Source organism: Leptodactylus fuscus, chromosome 4, assembly GCF_031893055.1.
Source record: "Leptodactylus fuscus isolate aLepFus1 chromosome 4, aLepFus1.hap2, whole genome shotgun sequence".
NCBI classification, from domain to species: domain Eukaryota; kingdom Metazoa; phylum Chordata; class Amphibia; order Anura; family Leptodactylidae; genus Leptodactylus; species Leptodactylus fuscus.
In genome coordinates, this window is record NC_134268.1 from 147,159,683 (window position 1) to 147,178,913 (window position 19,231).

General features: G+C 40.0%; 1 protein-coding gene across 3 annotated transcripts in view; it reads left to right on the forward strand.

The window, feature by feature from the left end:
* The window catches only part of ELMO1 (engulfment and cell motility 1), a 242,510-nt gene that overhangs the window by 167,546 nt on the left and 55,733 nt on the right, over window positions 1-19,231 (forward strand). Inside the window, exon 1 of one of the 3 annotated variants that reach the window (XM_075271182.1) lies at window positions 14,412-14,702. The exons of the other annotated variants lie outside the window; for them this stretch is intronic. The gene's annotated coding sequence lies outside the window, so the exon portion shown is untranslated. Of the gene's footprint in view, window positions 1-14,411; window positions 14,703-19,231 lie in introns of those variants that run through there. 3 annotated transcript variants of the gene reach the window in all.

Below are 19,231 nucleotides of genomic sequence, written 5' to 3' on the forward strand. Positions count from 1 at the left end.
ATGTTGGACAACTTCTGGTGCTAGCCTATTTTTCAGAGAACAACATGCCTAACCCTTTTCTACATCTCAGTCATAGGGAAGAGTCAGGAGGACTCTATCTGCACTAGGTAGTTGGTTAGTCTCCTCAGAATTAGTGGGTTTGGCTGTCCAGTAATGAGGACTGTTTGACAACAAACCAAAAAATATGTTTAAAGAAGGGCAATAATTGTCATCAAGTCATTAAATATTCCTTCTGATCACTGGCACATGAGCAAGTACACAATAATAGACTTTTTTTTAACGTATATACTCGAGTATAAGCCGACCCGAATATAAGCTGAGGCCCCTAATTTTACAGCAAAAAAATGACTCGAGTATAAGCCTAGGGGGGAAATGCAGCAGTTACTGGAAAATTTCAAAAATTAAAATGGTCGGAGTTTTTGGGTGCAGTATTTACTGGGTGCTGGGAAAGGGGTGGGGGTGTTTTGGTTGTCTGTCTGCCGGTTCCCTGAGCTTGAGGACTGAGGTTTTTTTTTCCCCCTACTTGGAATTCAGGCTTGCTGAATATAGGGTATCTGCAGTGCTCCTAATAACCCCTGCAGATACCCTATCTGGTATAGGGTATTTTTTATTTATTTATTTTTCTTTTGCTTGACTCGAGTATAGGCCGAGGGGGGCTTTTTCAGCACAAAAACTGTACTGAAAGACTAGGCTTATACTCGAGTATATATGGTATATCGAAAAGTTGTTGACCACAGATGTGATGTGAGCAGAGCCTAATAGGTGTTGATATGGATGGAAAAACAAAGCCATATATACTATGAAATACTAGATTTATTGGTAAGTCAAGGGTAGAGGAAAGCGGAGTTTTGCCCACTAATGTGTCATGTAGTGATTTCTCATTAACAGGATACCACAGTAAGATTACTGAAAAATAGATAAATGAATGAACATCAAAACAATTTGCTTTAATTTTAGGGGATATAATCATTTGAGGACTAAAACTAGAAACAGGACGCAGCAATCTTCTACCTGAACTTCTTCCTCCCCTTAAATTCTCAGCCAGATTTACACTGCATCTTTACACGGTCTAGTGTAAGTTTATTCCAGCTATTAGTTGGATTACTTTGTGGTAGAATTTTAGCACGATTCTGGTACACACTCGCCCCCTTTCCTGCAGTCCATTCTGCTTTTCTGCTAAACACAAGCACATTCTGCCAGATGTTCTTAACAAAGTCTAATGGAGACCTAAATAGAATTAAAGACATTATTGATTATACTTTCTCTCCCTCTAAAGCCTCCGTCATATACTATTTTGTTCATGTAATCAAGCTTTTTTTTTAAATGTCATTTTATGTAAAAAAAAAATTTACAAGCTGTTTTGGTAGCGTTTGTGTAAGGATTGGAGTCAGGGTCAGGCAGTGCAAAGGGACACAGCTGGGAAAGCAACACTGTGCAACTAATGACAAAAGGGGTCGCAGGCCCTGCAGCTATAACTATGCTGTAATATCTGAGATGAGGCAGACCAATGCACTTCCTAATTGAAGTGCGCCTACCATGGCGCCTAACCTTCTATCCGGAGGCTAGGATAAGGGGAGAGGAGGCCCTGAAAGTCCTAGGGACTGGAGTCACGGGGGTCACACCTAAACAGAAAGCACAGTGTAAATGCAATGCAAAACAAAAGACTAAACAGCATGGAACCAGGGAGAACCACAAGTCCCAGCAAGACACAGAAGAGAAGGCGAGGTCAGACGAGCAAGAGGTCAAGCCAGGAGATATAATAAAAGGTACCAAATCAAAAGACAAGGGATAGTCAAAAATACAAGCCGGGTCTAAAAACCAAGAAACATATGGAATACAAACAGACAGGGAATCAGACTGAGCAGGGGGACCAGGAAACCCAAGTGAATGGCTGGCAAGGATCCATGCCTGGGTGGGGATTAAATAGCATCAGAAAACACACCTGATGGCTAACGGCATGGAGACTGAAGGCAAGGAAAAGATTAACCCTTAATGACCTAAGCACACCCAATAGAACTCCTAACACGTCTCCCAGGGAGACGCCGCGCAGCAAGGAGACCGCGGCAACTCCGTATCCTGACAGTTTGTTATTATTTAAAGTATACCTGTTGTTTCAGGTGACTCTTCAGGATAAGCTGCCATGTGTGTACATAAGACAAAGCATTATTTCTGACTGTAATATGACTTCTAATGATGAGAATTTGCAGTTGTTAGCACTTTTTTCACTGCTGGCTCCATCTGTAGTATGTGTTTTTCTCTGAGCTGATGGGAGGAGACTAGCTGGCATTTACTCACCAGATCAAATAGAGGAAAATCTGCTCCATAACTTCCATTCTCTAACATGAGCAATTGACTAAGCCTCTATCTGTGCTGCTTACTGCTTTAGCTCCTGCTCCTCCCACCCCTCTCTGTAGACTGCTATAGAGATATATAATCTGATATACATGAACTACAGGCCATCTCCAGATGCAAATAGCACAGATTTCAGAGTAAAGTTAGCAGAGGATAGGGGAAGAAAGAAAGGAGCATAAATAAAAGCAGGCAAAAGAATATTATTTTGACAAACATATATTAAAGAGGACCTTTCATCACTTGGGGCACATGTAGTTTTATATACCGCTAGAAAGCCGACAGTGCGCTGAATTCAGCTTTCACTTTCTGTGCTCTCGGTGAAGACCTATCGGTCCCGATACCATAGCTCTTCACCGTCAGAGGGGTGTTCCTGATAGTCAGGAACGCCCTTCATCACAGCAGTGCCTATAGCGCTATACTGTGAGGGCAGGGAGGAATGTCCCCTCCCTCTCCTCACAGTACTCATCCATAGACGAGTTCCTCCCCCTCTCACAGTACAGCGCTATAGCCACTGCTGTGAGGAAGGGCGTTCCTGACTGACTGCCAGGAACACCCTTCTGACGGTGAAGAGCTACGGACCCGGCACCAATAGGTCTTCACCGGGGGCACAAAACGTGAAAGCTGATAGTGAGCTGAATTCAGTGCACTGTTGGCTTTCTAGCGGTATATAAAACCGCATGTGCCCCAAGTGATGAAAGGTCCTCTTTTAAACATTTCTTATGTATATCTTTAGTATTGATTTATGCATACTTTTTCACAATATAAGTTGTAACGTGTTTTCTTACGCATTTGCATTCCAAACCCACAATGACCTCATTTAAAGCGAAAACCCATTTCATATAATTTTTACTTCATGTCTTCCACATCTGCATCATAGTAAATGATATCTCCATATTTTCTAGGGACAATATACCATCTGGTCATAATTTGATAATCCTTTTTTTGTTTTCATTCAGCGTTTTGATGAGTGACCAGATGCCGTCTTCAGCTCCATCTAATTATATTAGCATTGTTTTTCAAGCAGTAATACTTTTCTCACCACAATTTACAGCAATTGTTTTTTTCTTTGGTTAAATGTTGGCCATCTAACATAGAATAATATTATTTTCAATGATGTGCTTGTAGAAATGACCGTATAGGGCAATTGTTTGCCTTCCCTGCTAGGCATCTTTTAAAGGGATCTTTCTAGAACATTCAACTTACTGGCAATACCTGTTTTCTGTTGTATTCTTATCTTGCATCTGGTCAAAGCCTTATGCTAGTAGCTGTAGATTTTCTCCTGATTTCTGCCCCACATGGCCGAGCTACTTGGTAGTGTGCCTTGACCAGAGGTAAGGAACCTTCGGCTTTCCAGCTGCTGTGAAACTACAACTCCCAACATGCTCCATTCACTTCCATAGGAGTTCCAAGAACAGCAGAGCAAGTATGCATGCTGGGAGTTGTAGTTTTACAATAGCGGGAGAGCTGTAGGTTCCCTACCCCTGGCCTAGACACTGCAGTTACTCTCAGTTGTAACGAATTGGACTATTTCAAGGCTGCTGGTTACTGCATGTCCAGAGATGTACCAAAACTTATCTCCCCTCATTGCTTTGTGGTTATAAGGGTGCAGAGTGTATGCCAGCACACATACCGGGATGATTAAACAAATCCACAGATATGTATCTGAAACCTATAAAGCAGCAAATAAAAGTAGCATTAGTTGTAAAATTTAAATGATTTGCTTTGTTATATTCATCATATATTCATCAGTGCTATTTAAAACTTCAGGGGTGATTTTTGCTTTATTTGTCTCTGCAACTTCTATTGCAATAACTAATAGGGGAATAGGGATCCCTCAGCATTGTCACTGGAGTTTATCCTGAGGGGATTTGTTCACGTTTAATGTGCAAACCATTTCAATGCCTGTGTATTTAGAAGACGTTTTGAGAAGGCAGAATCCACTACCACCAGCAGCAGCACTTTTTCATTAAACCTTGTAAAGCTCAATGAGCCTGCAAAGCATCCCTTTCCCTTCCACCCTGTCAAGGCTCATATGGCACTGTAGGGGTTAATCTGGTGTCTATTTCCATTTACTGCCAGCTGTGTTACAGCAGATAAATTCACATGTAGTTTAGGAATTGAAGAGCTTTTGACTCCTTGCAGTTATTTCATAGTCTTCACTGTTTGCTGTCGTAAGATATGACACATGTAATTTTTATGAGGTTTCTATAAAGTGCCTATTAATTGATTTTTTTATTTATTTTTTATTTTTTTCTAAGTTTATAATTTTGAGATTTAATGTGGTCTTGTGGGCTTCATAGAAAAATTAAAATGCCCCCCACTGGGCATCGCAGCAACTGTGTTTTTTTTCCCTTCATAAAGTAATTGAATTAAACAGACCTGATTCTGGCACTGTTCCATTTTTTTTTTTTTTACTAGCCCCCATTGTTCCAATGTAATAATGTTATTTTATTTTGTTTATTTTTTTATGTAGATTGTGAGCCCCACATAGAGCTCACAATGTACATTTTTTCCCCTATCAATATGTCTTTGGAATATGGGATGGAAATCCATGCAAACATTGGGAGAACATACAAACTCCTTGCAGATGTTTGGGTTTTTTTGCCCTGGGCGGGATTTGAACACCAGGGAATGTAGTAAACTTACAGTATACTCACTGGTAAAGGCCCACTGTTCCTGCCAGTCTTGTTGATTTGTCTTGCAGCGATGATGTACTGAACATGCACACATGATGCTTCAGCTGATCACTGGGCTCATGAGTAATGCCTCCATGTACACCACAAGGCCACTGACTGGCTGCAGCAGTCACATTTGCATCTACAGCATGTCTTCAGTGCAGAACACTTATTTAAGTTTACCACCTTCCATGTTTTCAGCTTTTTTGGATTTTTTTGGTGGATGTAAATCTTGGAGAACTCCCTTCCAGGGATAGACCATATGCATTAAATGTGTTATCCATTTTCTAGGATTTATGGTCTACCCTTAGGGGCAAATCATCAATATTAAACCTGCAGGGGGTGACACCCAGGACCCATGCTGATTACCTGTAATGAGACAGCATGGCGCTTGATAATGTTTTCATAACAGGAGCTGTGATGCTCACTCGCCATACATACTGTAGAGGGGAGTGTAGATTTTAAAGGGATAGTGCTGTAATACCTACACTACAGTGAGTGTTTGTACATAGAGTGAGCGGCATGGGTATATACGGTAAACATTACCAAGAACCACACTGTCTTAGTACCAGTGATCTGCGGGGGTATCAGGTGTTGAATCCTAAAGGCCATCAATCCTAGAAACTGGGATAACCCTTTTAAGCGGAATTGTGTGTTTGTTTTCTGTCTAAGCAATGGCAGTTTTAATCAATGATGTTTAGAACAGAACACTTTACTGCAGAACCAAAGCCCCACAATGGATTAATCTCTCAGAATATTGCCGTTGTAATTTGGTGCAAAAATAAGATAGCTAGATAGATAAAAGTAAATAACAAGACAGAACTCCAAAAGATGGTATACTTTATTCACCTTTACCCCAACAATTCAGCTCAGACACTTTCTCTGCACCATCTTTTGAAGTTCTCCAAATTTCTTTTTACTTGTACATACAGTGACTATTGGTCTGTTCCCAGGGGCAATCACTTGTATATATTTTTTGTCTGATTTTTAAATGAATGGATATGACATAGAGTATATAGATGGAAAATCAATCAATCAATAGAAACGCTAAGTGTTATCGGATGGATGGATGGATAGATGGCTTTCCCATCTATCTATCTGGGGAAATAGACACAAGGAAGGAGGCGGCACTCTAATATCTCCAGTAAAATTCAAAAAGGATTCTTTATTCCATAGACAACATTTCGGTCCAGTACATATGGACTTTTTTAAAAACCTTTTGGGATTGATGTTCAAACTGGACTGAAACGCTGTTGTCTATGGAATAATGAATCCTTTTTGAATTTTACTGCAGATCTAGGAGCGCTGCCCCTTTTTTGTGTCTATGGATATAGGATTTCTGACCTGGATCCTTGTGTGGCATGCACACGGTTTATCTTATCGGTATTAGTCATATTTATGTGCTGATTTTGATTTAGATACATACATACATAAAAATATATTGAGCATATTAATATGAATTGTATGATGATTCAATTGATTGCAGTGTAATTGATTTCTTACACAGTATATGATGAATTTTCACATTTTTAAATTATATTAATTGGTTATGTCACCCAATCATAACCGGCCTATTTATACTTCATAGCATTGCTTGAAAAAGCTCTAGTGTAGCTGAAACCTTAGAAAGGGTTAATAAAGAGCTCCACTTCTTCAGTGGTAACTTTTGGAGTGTTATCTGGATTTTTTGATTAGATATAGAGAATTGTTGGGTGAGTTTGTCATGACTGTTGGTTTTGAAACCCTTATTTTCCTTTTCTCTTAATTTAGTTGTTTGGTATACATTCCCATGTATTCCCGGGTAACATTTTCCTGTTTACAATAATAGGGTTTCTTAGTTGAGTGTGATGCAAGCTGTCAGACTGAATGATAAATGGGTGATATGTGCTTTTTGCTGGTAAGATTTTGCATTCATTCTTGTAAAGGTGTTAATTAATTCATACATTATTTTCCTTTCACATCTACTTCTAGTAAATGAAAAAGAAATTGTTCAGTGTGCTAAGTGCCAGAAATGTTAGCACATAAGGAACAAATTGATTTGCACTTTTGTATACTGTGTATTGCATTGTGGCTTGGGGAAATCAGATACAGCGTTAGCAATGGATTACAGATTCCTATGAGCAAGAGCAATTCCAGTTACAGTTGGTGTTTACATCAATAAAGCTGTGAACTGGCAAAGTTAGAATGGAAATGAATGGAATATTTCAAATACCTCAGGGCAGACATAGCCTTAAATTGTATTTCTACTATGATATTTATTTTATTTTAGATGTCCATTCTGCATAGCGCTCACCTGAGTGGATGGAGGGGAAGTGATAACCGCTCAGAGCAAAAGGCTGTTTGGAGTTGAATATGTTTATATACCCATAATTCTATAAATTGCTACAAGCCAGCATATGACAATATTAAAGAGGACCTTTCACCACCTCCAATAAGTCCAGCTCTTTACATAAATTAATAGGTGCTGCGCCACTGATTCTGGCACATTTGTAATTTTTAGTCTAGCCCCCATCAATCAATGCTGTTAGTTTTGGTGCCCGATATGCTATTTAGGTTATCTACTGTCAAGAGGGAAATGTTAGGCATAAGCAAGCTAGGTGTAACTCAGAGCTCTGACATTGGCTGCCTCTGACTGCTCTGAATCACGCCCCCACCCCCTACCTAACACATCTGACATTACAGAGCTTAAAGGGGTTTTCCCATCTCCCTGCTGTTTTTTCTTACTTCCTGTATCCCTCCAGCTTGCTGAACAGAACAGTATTACAATACTTATGATTCCTAGAAATCTAATATAAATGCAGATCAGATAATATGCAGATGCTTGTAGAGCAGGGACTGAGTGTTATCTGTGTGTTTACATAGAGAGATAACAGACTGGGCTTTATCAGCAAAACTGCAATTAACTGAACTGATTGTCCTGCCAGCAGAGCTGTAGATAACAGTGAGAGCAGTGAGTGACATCACTTGTCCTATAACACAGGCCCGGCGTTAAGGAAATGCTGTGTTAACATTGGGAGGAAAAATTTCACATAGCAGGAAAGCAAAGCAGCATTTCAAAAGCGATATATTTAGGAAAAGTCTTCAATTTACATAATCTACAAGTATAAATAAGATCCTTGAAATGGAAATACCCATTTAAGTAGCACATCAGGCACCAAGGCTACCTGCACTTGTTGTTCGGGAACAGAGGAGGCTAGAGAAAATTCCAATTGTGATGGAATCAGTGAATCAGCAGCTACTAACAGATCCTAAGAACTTGGGGAGATGGTGAAAGGTCCTCTTTCTTCTATTCCTTTTCTGTGATAATTTTGAGCATAGTTTTACAAAACCATGTAGCTCACGCATTTGGTTTTTGGTTCCTGGTTCTTGGTACCAGTGGTTTTGTGAGCCACTGAATAGCAGTGCTGGAAAAGACAAGTGTCCCATATTTGCTAGGACTGTCACAAATTACCAGAAATAATCTTGGCAGATTTGGGTATGTCCCTGTCTCAAAAAAGTAGTGCCGCTTGGAAGACTCCACCTAAAAATTAGTAGCCTGGGGGTGTGGCTTCCCCATCTTATCAAACAAATTTTGATAGATGTGCAAATATGACTTAGGTGGGATGAAAAAAATTGCTATTGAAAAATTCATTCCATTTAAAAGTGGGTTTAAGAACTGTTTCATCAATGTCAGATTATTAGAGGAGTGGGAAATATAGTTGGTGTGGGCTTCCTGGGACTAATGAAGTCACTTGTCACCAGGGTTATTGTATTTGACACTATTCTCCAGCTCCTTAATGTCAGCATATAGCAGATGCTGACCCCTGAACTGGCGTCACAGCAATAACATTAACCATTACCACCTTAGTGTACAGTATACCCTTGGAGATTGGGAATACCTGTACAATATCATTACTACTATTATAGTACTATTGCATCAATGTCAGGGGCAAGACTATCATGGTCCTTGGCTGTGTGAAGACTGCAAATCCCCCCACCAGGCTAAAGTTTTAAGTGTCTTTTAAATGGGCTTATTATCAGTTGAATTTATATTGATAGAATTTATTACATTTATAGGAATGCTCATTCTTTATCAATTCCCTCTATTAGGTTGGGTTTATATATTAAGCATGCAACATGGCTCAAGGATGCCGCCAAACAAAGGGATCAGATAATTGTAGCTGAAAGCAATTTTATGTTTAATGCCATGGGGTACAGAATGAGGGAACTTCACACACTTACACTGTGATGATGCCCCCTTACTGATAAGAAGACTAATTGCAGTTGTGCATGTATTTAAACTTGCATGTAAAATACTGCCACCGCAATCCACTTCTAGGTGGCATACACTTGTTAAAGTTGGTGATGGATTTTGATGGCCATGGACAATGGAAGTAATGATATGACCCCCAAAAAGCCCTGATCTCCACATCATCCAGTCTGTCTTGGATTACATGAAGAGACAGAAGGATCTGAGCAAGCTTATATCCACAGAAGACTTCCTGCTGAGTTCCTGTAACCACTAAGTATGCAGGGTAGTTCTTACCTTATTGCTCAGCGACTTATTTCATAGTTTCCTTCGCCACTTTCCAAAACTCATAACTTTTTTTATTTTTCTGTCATTATAGGTAAGAAAGGCCTTACTCTTTGAATGACTAGTTGTACTTTCATTTTAACTATTATTATTAACCTGTGTTGCAGGAGGAACTGCAATGCATGGCCGATGCGGTTTTTCATGCAGCGCCTTTTTGCTGCAGGTCGCCAGCTGGGGCCTTAGCCTAAAAGTGTTCTTTTTTGCATATTAAGGCAAATCAGTTGGATCGGTGGTCTGAAATTATCTGTAGCAAAGTGATATGATGATCAATGTGATATAGCCTTTTTAGTATGATCCTGAATGGAGGGGTGTAAAAAGGGAAGACCTTGTACCAACCTTATTGATAAAAAAAACAAAAAAAAAACTAAGAAGCAAACTGCATTCTGTGAACCTATTTCTTTAAAAAGGCAAAGTGTGTCTTTGCATTCAAACGCCATTAACCAAATGTCAGTTGGATATGTCATTCAAAGTCGTTTTTAGATGCGGGTCTTATTTTTTTTTTTCTCAATTAAAGCCTTTCTTTAGTTTCCATCACAGACTGTCGGTTCTTGTTTTTGCTTCTAGTGAATCCGACACTGTGTAAATTGGAAGAATAATGCAGATCCTGCTGGCACAATCATGATTGATGACATGCTTGCTTTGATGCAGCAACACCTGAAAGATTCTTGGAAGCATCTAAAAAGTTTTGTATCCTGGTGCAACAAAGGCCACTTACTTTGATATTACATCATACAAATGCAGATGGGGATTTATATATTTATAGAAAGACAGCATCAATATTATGTCAACCCCACCTCAGTAAAAGAAGTTGTCAATTAGACAGTGGCCATTACTAAGGCAATAATAAAATATTTTAAATAGCACAGAAACCTAAAACATTTTTATTGAAATAAAAACTCCCTCAGCCAACCCTACTTAACCATTTTAATAATAATAATAAAAATTACACCCATCCCATCTCACTCCCCAGCCCAATTACATTGTGTTGGTAGGACTGGGGGGGAGGGGAGTAGGAGTGTTACGATTGGCAGGCTTGTTTTAAAAAAAAAAGCTAAAATAAAAGCCTGCGGAACCCACTGGGCTCTGAACCGCAGGGCACCCTGGTGTGAACAAGGCCCGACAGTTAACTTCACTGCCAAGTTTTACCACCAACTGAATGCTTCTCTGATACCTTCTCAGAGAAAGTTCTTATAGTTCAGAGCAGCCACAAATGAATTCTAAAGTCTTAGTTGCTGCACTGCAAGACTAACACAAAGTAACAAACTAAGATAGTGTGCACCCAGTAGCTCACTGGGCCACACCCACACCACAGCCGCCTGCAGCTGTAGTACCACAGGTAGCAGACTAGCTAAGTATACTTCCTGCCTGCCTAACTAAGGCAGAACTCTGCCACCTAATGTCTGCACAGACTTGCACACAATTGAGGTTTGAGGCTAGCTAGGTGGGAGTTCCCTGGGCAATTACTAGGGCAACAATACAAACTAAAGCCCTACCTAGCTAAGGCAGCTTACTGCCAAACTAAGTCTTGCACAGACATGCACAATGTGCAAATTGAGACTAGAGCACCCGACGGCCCAAAATAGCCTCCTTAAATGGAGGGAAGGCGGGACCAATCAGCAGCCCAGGTGCTTCAAGTAGGATGCCGATAGGCTAACACCAGTGTCAGTCAGCAGACTGACCACGCCCATTGGCTGCAAGGGGACTAACCCCATGCATGCTGGACTGAAATGTTACAGCGGAACAGGCTGCGAGCCTGATATCATGGCCACACCTACTGCACAGTGCTAACAAGGAGCTAATCAGCAATTCATATCAATTGCCAGGCTGCTCGTGCATATTTACAGGAGGTGCTGCCTGGCAATTAAATTGAATTGATGAGCAGCTCCAGCGAGGTGGAAGCGATACAGAAGCAAAATATTGTGGTTGCAGCACTCCTCATTTGGGCATTTTTAACGTATAACACCCACTACTTATTCAATATAAAGTTAGCACTTGCACAGCCCCACAATTTTCCCATAATGTTTGACCTAACAAATACTGAAGGGACCAAAAGAGATCCAAAATCTAAGCATCGCACGCACCCAACCAGGCTCAAACCCATTTTGTTCCTTCCATTCTCAGTTAGTTCCTTTTTGCCTATACATAGTATATTGCCCTTTTAGTGGTCCTACCACAGTGTAATCTCACTTTTGAGGGGACCCAAATACTACTACAATGTCCCCATTTTATCCCTAACACAGTATACTGTCCCCTTCTGGCACCCACACAAAAATGCCCAAAAAAGGAGTACTTGCCTCACTCTGTCCCTCGGGAGTTCACTTCGGCGTTAACTGTCTGCGACTTGAGAACAGCACACACTTCTTGCATAAGAGACAAGGGCTGAATGGTGAAGCAGTTAGTGGAGGGCTCCCTGCTTTACCATTGTGAAGACACAGGTAGAGTTGGAGCCGAGACATGCCTTTTTCTGCCCAGGACAGCACCAGAAATTCAGGTCTGTCCTGTGGAATCTAGAACAGTTGGGAGGTATGGTAACAGGGCTGGTCACAGAGAACCCCCCACAAATAGTTTTATGAATAATTGTGCCAGGCACACTAGGCTTCATAAGAACCAAACAGAGCTCCCATGACAGTGCCATGCACACAGTGTTCTCCATAACAGTATGCCATTTGCTTTTATCTAGCTCTGCTCCTTGCTTCATACTTGTATGTTCAAGGTCCTGCACTGACCCTTTACTGAAAAAAAAAACGAAAAAACAAAACAAAACATTCAGCGAGCACATTAGTAATGCAGATGCTGTAAATAGCATTGCCAAATGCCAAATCATCTGCTTTGTTTTGGTGCAATCTTATACTACATGAGCCCAGGGAAGTTAAGGTTTGGGGTGAGGCAAAAAAAAGGAGCCCATAAGTGTTCAGCTACGCTCCTGCAGACAAGCATGTCTGTGTCCTGATTATTGGGACTGCACAGAATGACATCACATACGGAATGTGCGCCCTTGATTCAAAAGGACTGAAATATAAATCTGATCTTGTTCACAATTTGGTATGTTAGGGAGCGTTCACACTACCGTCTGTGTCCGACAACTAGTGTCTGCTACTAATGTCCGTTCAAAATCTTGTGCAGACATTAGCATCGGACAGTAGCTGTGTCCGTGACCTTTTGCATTGATTTAAATGGACATCGGGTGCGTTCTTTTACAGTCCATGTCTGTTCTTAACTGTCCGTTCCCAAAGATGCACGACTTTTCAAGCGGACAGCAAAACCCAACATGTTGGTTTTTGCTGTCTGCTTGAAAAGTCGGACAAGATTTTGAACAGACATTAGCAGCGGACACTAGCTGTCGCACACCGATGGTAGTGTGAACACCCCCTTACTAGTCTATGGGAGTTTAATATAAACTGTTTTATAATATAAATATTTATGAAGTAGAAATATTACAGATGCTGAAACTGTGCAGTGTTTTCTTATCTGCCTATATTTATAAATCTGCACAAGTAAAATGTATAGGATTTCTTGTTAGGCTTGGGTTTGGAGCTGTCCGCCCCATTTCTAATACCTGTTGATGTAAATTTATGGCCATATAAACAAGTCCAAGTGCATAAGCTGTCTTTACATATCAGACTGAAATATGCTAAACCACCAACTGCTTCTTGATGTAATGTCAGAAAAATGGTAGGCATTGCAGATTTCACTGATGTGTTTTGGGCAGACACTGCACTTAGTCATAGCAACATTCTATAACTAAGGGCAGTTTATGCCCAAAATGCAAAAGCGTGCCTGAAGGTACCTGGTTATAATTGCCCCAGATACTCTCCATTTTTATTTCTGCGGTAGAGTTCCTCTGGAGACTATCGCAGAAACTGGCAGAGAGAAAGGTCCGTCATGGAGGGCCTTTCTCTCTGCTGGTTTCAGAATAAAAACTGAAACGTCTGGTGGGTCTCCATGGCACAAATGTGGGAATTACTGATCTACAGGTATGATGATGGGTGGTATGATGATGGGCAGTATAATGTCCCCCCGCTAGTTTGACATAGAGATTCCTGGTGCAGAGATTCCCTTTAAGCCATGTTCCTATTTCTACTATGTCACACCCCATTCCCCTAAGCCATGACTCTTCTTCTGTTGGGGTGCAAAAAGTATATAAAACACACACTAAATCTGGCTGCATACAACTTTTTTAGCGAAAGTGAGAGCATGCTAAAACATTTGGCTTAGCAAATCTGCCTCAGTGTAAACTGCTGTATAGTGTCAAAGGTCAAAGTAACTTCATTTATCGGAATGTTAAATTCTTTGCATTATACACTAGAGATAAGGGATGGTATCATAAAGCGTTCTGCATTGTATATCATGTGCTTTGGTACGTGAGGTGGTATGTACTGGATTTTGTGTGTGCTTGGCTGACAGACAGGGACACCCAGCTTGTTTCGGAAGTGCTGTGCAGGATTTAGAGGACGTGATAGGAAAAACAGAGCTGCCACATCAAATTGAAGTAATGAGGGGAGGGGAAAGATGAGATTGTAGTTGATTATGAATCTGGCAGCAGATGTTCTATACAAATCTAGCTCACTACATCCCGTCTGTTTCCATGGTGACAGAATAAGTAATTATTGAGCCCAGACGCTCCCTCTTCTTCCCCTCTCCCCAACAAGGTGAAAACTGGAAATGAATTTGAACTCTCTCCCTCTAAGCCGCTGTATGTCACATAGGGGTGGGGGGATACAGAATGGCCGTGGCACAGATGTAATTTAGTGTGTTCTGATCAGGGAGGAAGAACTGCTTTTTCTTTTTTTTTTTATTATGGAGAGGAAAAGGTCTCTGAGGATCCTAAACAAATAGGCAGGAATTTCCCTGGAATGGAAATAGCTTGTGATTGGGCCATGTAAGCGTGCCCCTGCCTATCACATCCCAGCTGCTCCAGCAGTACAATAAACAGAACCACGGCTACACGCTTGGCTTTCTCTACTTGAACTGGATTCCAGTTGTAGATGCACATAAAGGGGACTCCACATCACATGAGCCGGGATCTTATACAGCGGATGTGTATGCATCATTACTAGGAGGAAGATTGCGGCCACACTGCACTATGGATCAGTGGGATATGTGTAAGTACAGCACACATGCCTGCTAGTTTAGCTGCCAGAATCCGAGCAAAAAGAGAATTTGCCTTGGATGGAGCCAGAAAGTCCACAGCACCTTTTAAGCTTTGTATGACATGTAGTAGGGTATTTACAATGCTTTGATTGCATGAATTGCTAACGGAATATTTTATGTATTTATGCTACCTTTGTGCTGTGAACCATCAAGTGATTTGTGTATGCATACATTGTATTACACAATCCCAAATAATAAGTGTTATCTGCAGATCTGCTTATAGATGTGCCTGTCAGTCACAATCCCATTCCAGAGCAGGTGCTGTAGTATAGGGGAACATGTGGGCTCTTGGTACAACTTCTGTTTTATATCATGTTAGTGAAGCAGGCGACAAGACGGTAAAATAATATTCACTCCTTTATTATTCTTGGAGTATATACTGTATTCATTATATTGTATTCTGAATAAAGCTAATGTAACGTTGTACAATGAGTGAACAGCTATGCAGCGCTGGCTCTCTTTGTCTTGTCAGTAAAGCAGTGCCGGGCTTTGTTACCAGATCACCTATTGCTGATCTTCCTCTTATACCCCCTTTCCCTGCCGCTGTCATTCCATGGAAGCTGTTAACCCTTCCCAGCACTGTAAAGAAGTCTATCCCTATCTCATCCCTTTCTGTTATGATGACTTTGTTAGACTTGTGGTAATCTGTCCTTACAATACATTTCCTAGGAAGCAATTACAGATAAAAATGGAAAATGTTACTGTAGTTTTGCAGTGACTAATGATGCCATAATGATAGTTATCCTAAGATGTGGCAGGTGAAAAGAGGTGGAAAGATTTGCATGATGGGATTTCAGTTCTGTTCAGTAAGTAGATTATTACCTTGTGGTTTTGTAGGTTTCTTTTCAAGTATCTTTCACTTTGTGTTAAGAGCGCTTTCGGTCCTTAAGGGAATTGTGTGTGTTTGTGTGTTGTGTTGTTTTTGCTAGCTTTATGTAGTAATGTATCAAAGACATTTTCTGAAGATACTTTGAAGTTACAATTCCCCTAGCTTTGAATTTATAGTTTTATGGAGAACCTTGTCATATTTGTATCATATGTGTATTTTAATGTTATGGAGTATCCACTTTAAACAATAGACATATTGGGCAGGCATAAAATACAATATTATGGCAGGATTTTCTCTCATTGCAGTCTTATGTGGGTCAGGAGGGGTAATGTCTCTTATTAGGGGGAGACTGGGAGAGGAACTTATCAGACCATGTGTTCCCCGGATAAGGAATATGCAAATAAGAGAGGATCTGTCACCAATCCTGACTTGTCTGTTAAATGAAATAATTGTATTTTTCATGAAATAACAGTTCTCAATATATTTTCTTATCACTCTGCTTTGTACCATTTCTGGTATTCCTCCTAGAACTTTATGAATTATTTATTTATTTATTTTTTATGTAGATTGTGAGCCCCACATAGAGCTCACAATGTACATTTTTCCCTATCAGTATGTCTTTGGAATATGGGATGGAAATCCATGCAAACACAGGGAGAACATACAAACTCCTTGCAGATGGTTTTCTGCCCTTGGCGGGATTTGAACACCAGGACTCCAGCGCTGCAAGGCTGCAGTGCTAACCACTGAGCCACCGTGTGGCCCCCTTTATGAATATTTTGACAATTGGGTGTTGCCAGTTGGAGGGTATTTTTATATACAATCTTTCACTCTCCATGCTCTTTTGACATAAAATGAGTACACCCAAATTTCTAGTAGGAACAACAGAGGAACACTACGATGCAACGTGTTAAGGAAAGATGTTCCAGAATAATGGGCAATATGTGTATTTACAAATTTTGGCCCATAAAGGTGACAAGTCAATGCTGATTTGCAAATATTTGTGAATATTAAATAAATATGATATTTTCTTAGGTTATTTTCACATTACCATTATTAATTTCTATTGCTCTTATCCATCGTAGGATGACAGCAATGAACTGTAATGGTAATGGAGTGATGGATGAAGACAAAGTCCACTCCAGTCATCCCCATTCACCCTAAAGTAAATAACATGCTGGACTCTTTCTTCTGTCATTTTGTTTGCTTTTCTGCATACATGATTTTATTAAAAAAAAAAAAAAGAATTTCGGTTAGAGCCCAATGGAGGTAAGCTTCCATCATGTTTTCTACATTTGCGTGAATACAGACAGTTCTCCATCTGCATCAGTCATAATAGATTACGGACATTAATAACAGTACTACAAAAACTTTACAAATGTAAACTTTTATTATATATAGGCTTGGTTTTCCATTGTAGATAATGCCAAAAATTTATCAAGAAAACATGTTTTCACCACAATTCTCAACAAAAAATTTTTATATCACTTGTGGGCTGGAAAAGACAGTGGACCATGGATTATATAAGTATGGTGTGCAGTCCAAACACATCACACTGATTATAATAAGCCCCATTCTCTCCCCTCCTGAGCTCTACATTAATACTAAAGCATTACTTATTTATATAAATTTAGGTACTTGGCTCCTCAATTGAAAATATTCTATTAACTCATGTAGATGACATTTTTAAATACAACAAATAATATAGGACAAATATACCTGAGTTTTCCTGATTCTGTGCCATAAGGCTTTAAGCTGCACATGCGGTAACTAGATATTTACATTTTGTGCTGATCCGGGCTGGTTACCGCACTATTATTTTTTTACTTGAAGCTTGAGATTCTACTTGTCCTTAAAAGCCCAGGTCTGCAGACTCAAATAAAATAAGACTTCTGGCAATTGCGGTTTCATTTGATTTTGCCGGCGCTTGTAGGAAATTTTTTGTTGGGAAGTGCATCATATAATCTACTGTATACTAGCAGTGATCTACAGTATAAACAGTGTTTGTATTGTGCTAACTTTTTTCAAATCATGTGTTTTTCCTATAAGATTGGACTGTGATTAAGATCTATAGTTATAATATACATAATCTGGGGATGTTATACCTTGCTGGTCAGTGCTGATCTGACTCCGGACAGCAGTAGGACAGGTAAGTTGTGGACTTTCTCTAGTAGCCCTATTTAAATGAATGGAGCATTGTGGTGGCTGCTTGACTACCATGCCGCCACCACTCTACTGAAAACAGGAAACCAAATTCTTAACTAGCAGGGGTCTGAATGGTCAGACCTCCACCAATCCGCAGATGGAAAACCCTCTAAAGCATAACTGTAATGTCTAGTGACTTTTCAGGATAGGTGATTGTGTGTTCATGAGAAATAACAATATTTTTGGGCATTATATGTCTGGTATTCTACATTATTTCATCACCGCTGACTCCATGTTTAGCTTGCTGTTCTCTATAAGCCTTAATACTAGAGAATCTACTTAAATTTGATGCAATTTTTCAAAAACTCATGTATTGAAATTAGTTTAGTTGTATATCTATTCACACATCCTGATAAAACAGCTCCACTTGGTAGTTACTGTACGTGGCACATTTTATACCCTATCTCCTAACTGCACATCCCTTACCAACCCTACGTGCTCTAGCCTCGACTATATCTTCACTTCCTCTATTGTTATTCATAGGCAATAGTTTGAAGTCGAATTACAGTCCAATAGATAGACCAAGATCTTAGTTTTAACAGGCAGACAAAAAAAAAAAAAAGTCCAAAGTCAGTTTACCTCTCATTACGGGATGTTTCATGCACAGAGAGAGCTGGAGATGCAGTCCAAAGCCACCTAGGCGGCTTCTTGATTAAAAATTCATGTTTATTGTTAATCTAGGAAAGCAATATCCAACTCAATCCCATTCAGATGGCTTACTTGTTTCGGACAGAAGTAAGGTCTTCTGTCCAACATTTGTTAGCCATCTGCATGGGTTTGGGTTGGGCACTTTATTAGATTAACAATAACTATTATGGGTTTTTAATCAAGAAGTCCTTTTGCTGGATCTGAGCCCCACCAGATCCCTTTTCAGTCCATTTTTTTTCCAAGACCTTCTGTCGCACTTAAACAGGACACAATTTTTGCCAGCCTGGACACTGTTATTTTCTACAAGAATGCAGCTAAGGCAGTATAGCAGAGTGGGCTTCTGTACATTTTACTATGGACTATTCCAAAATGCCTACTTCACCTATATTCTAGACTTTTGCAGTCAGGCATTTCAGTTTGTGTATATAATATCACCAGGAATTGTTCTTGCAGCATTATTGCCAGTCAGTAAAAAGTTTTAAAATAATAATCTCCCCATTTAGGTCTCTGATAGGTGGATGTGTCAGCATGATCCAAAATATCCAGCACCAAAATACGCTTCACAGTAAAAAAGCATATAGTCCTTAAAGTGACCCTCCAGACTCTTTCCTACTTGATGTGGTACAATTTTAGCCAATTGTGTCAGAGCACCAAGTGGTGTCAAAAAAATGGGTGTTGTTTTGGCAGTATCACTTGTGCAGTTTAGGTATGTTCAAAGGTGTAATCCTTGTTCCTATCCTAAAAACCGGCCCTGGAATACCCACAGAAGAAAGCTGAACCCGAGTTGCACCCATACTT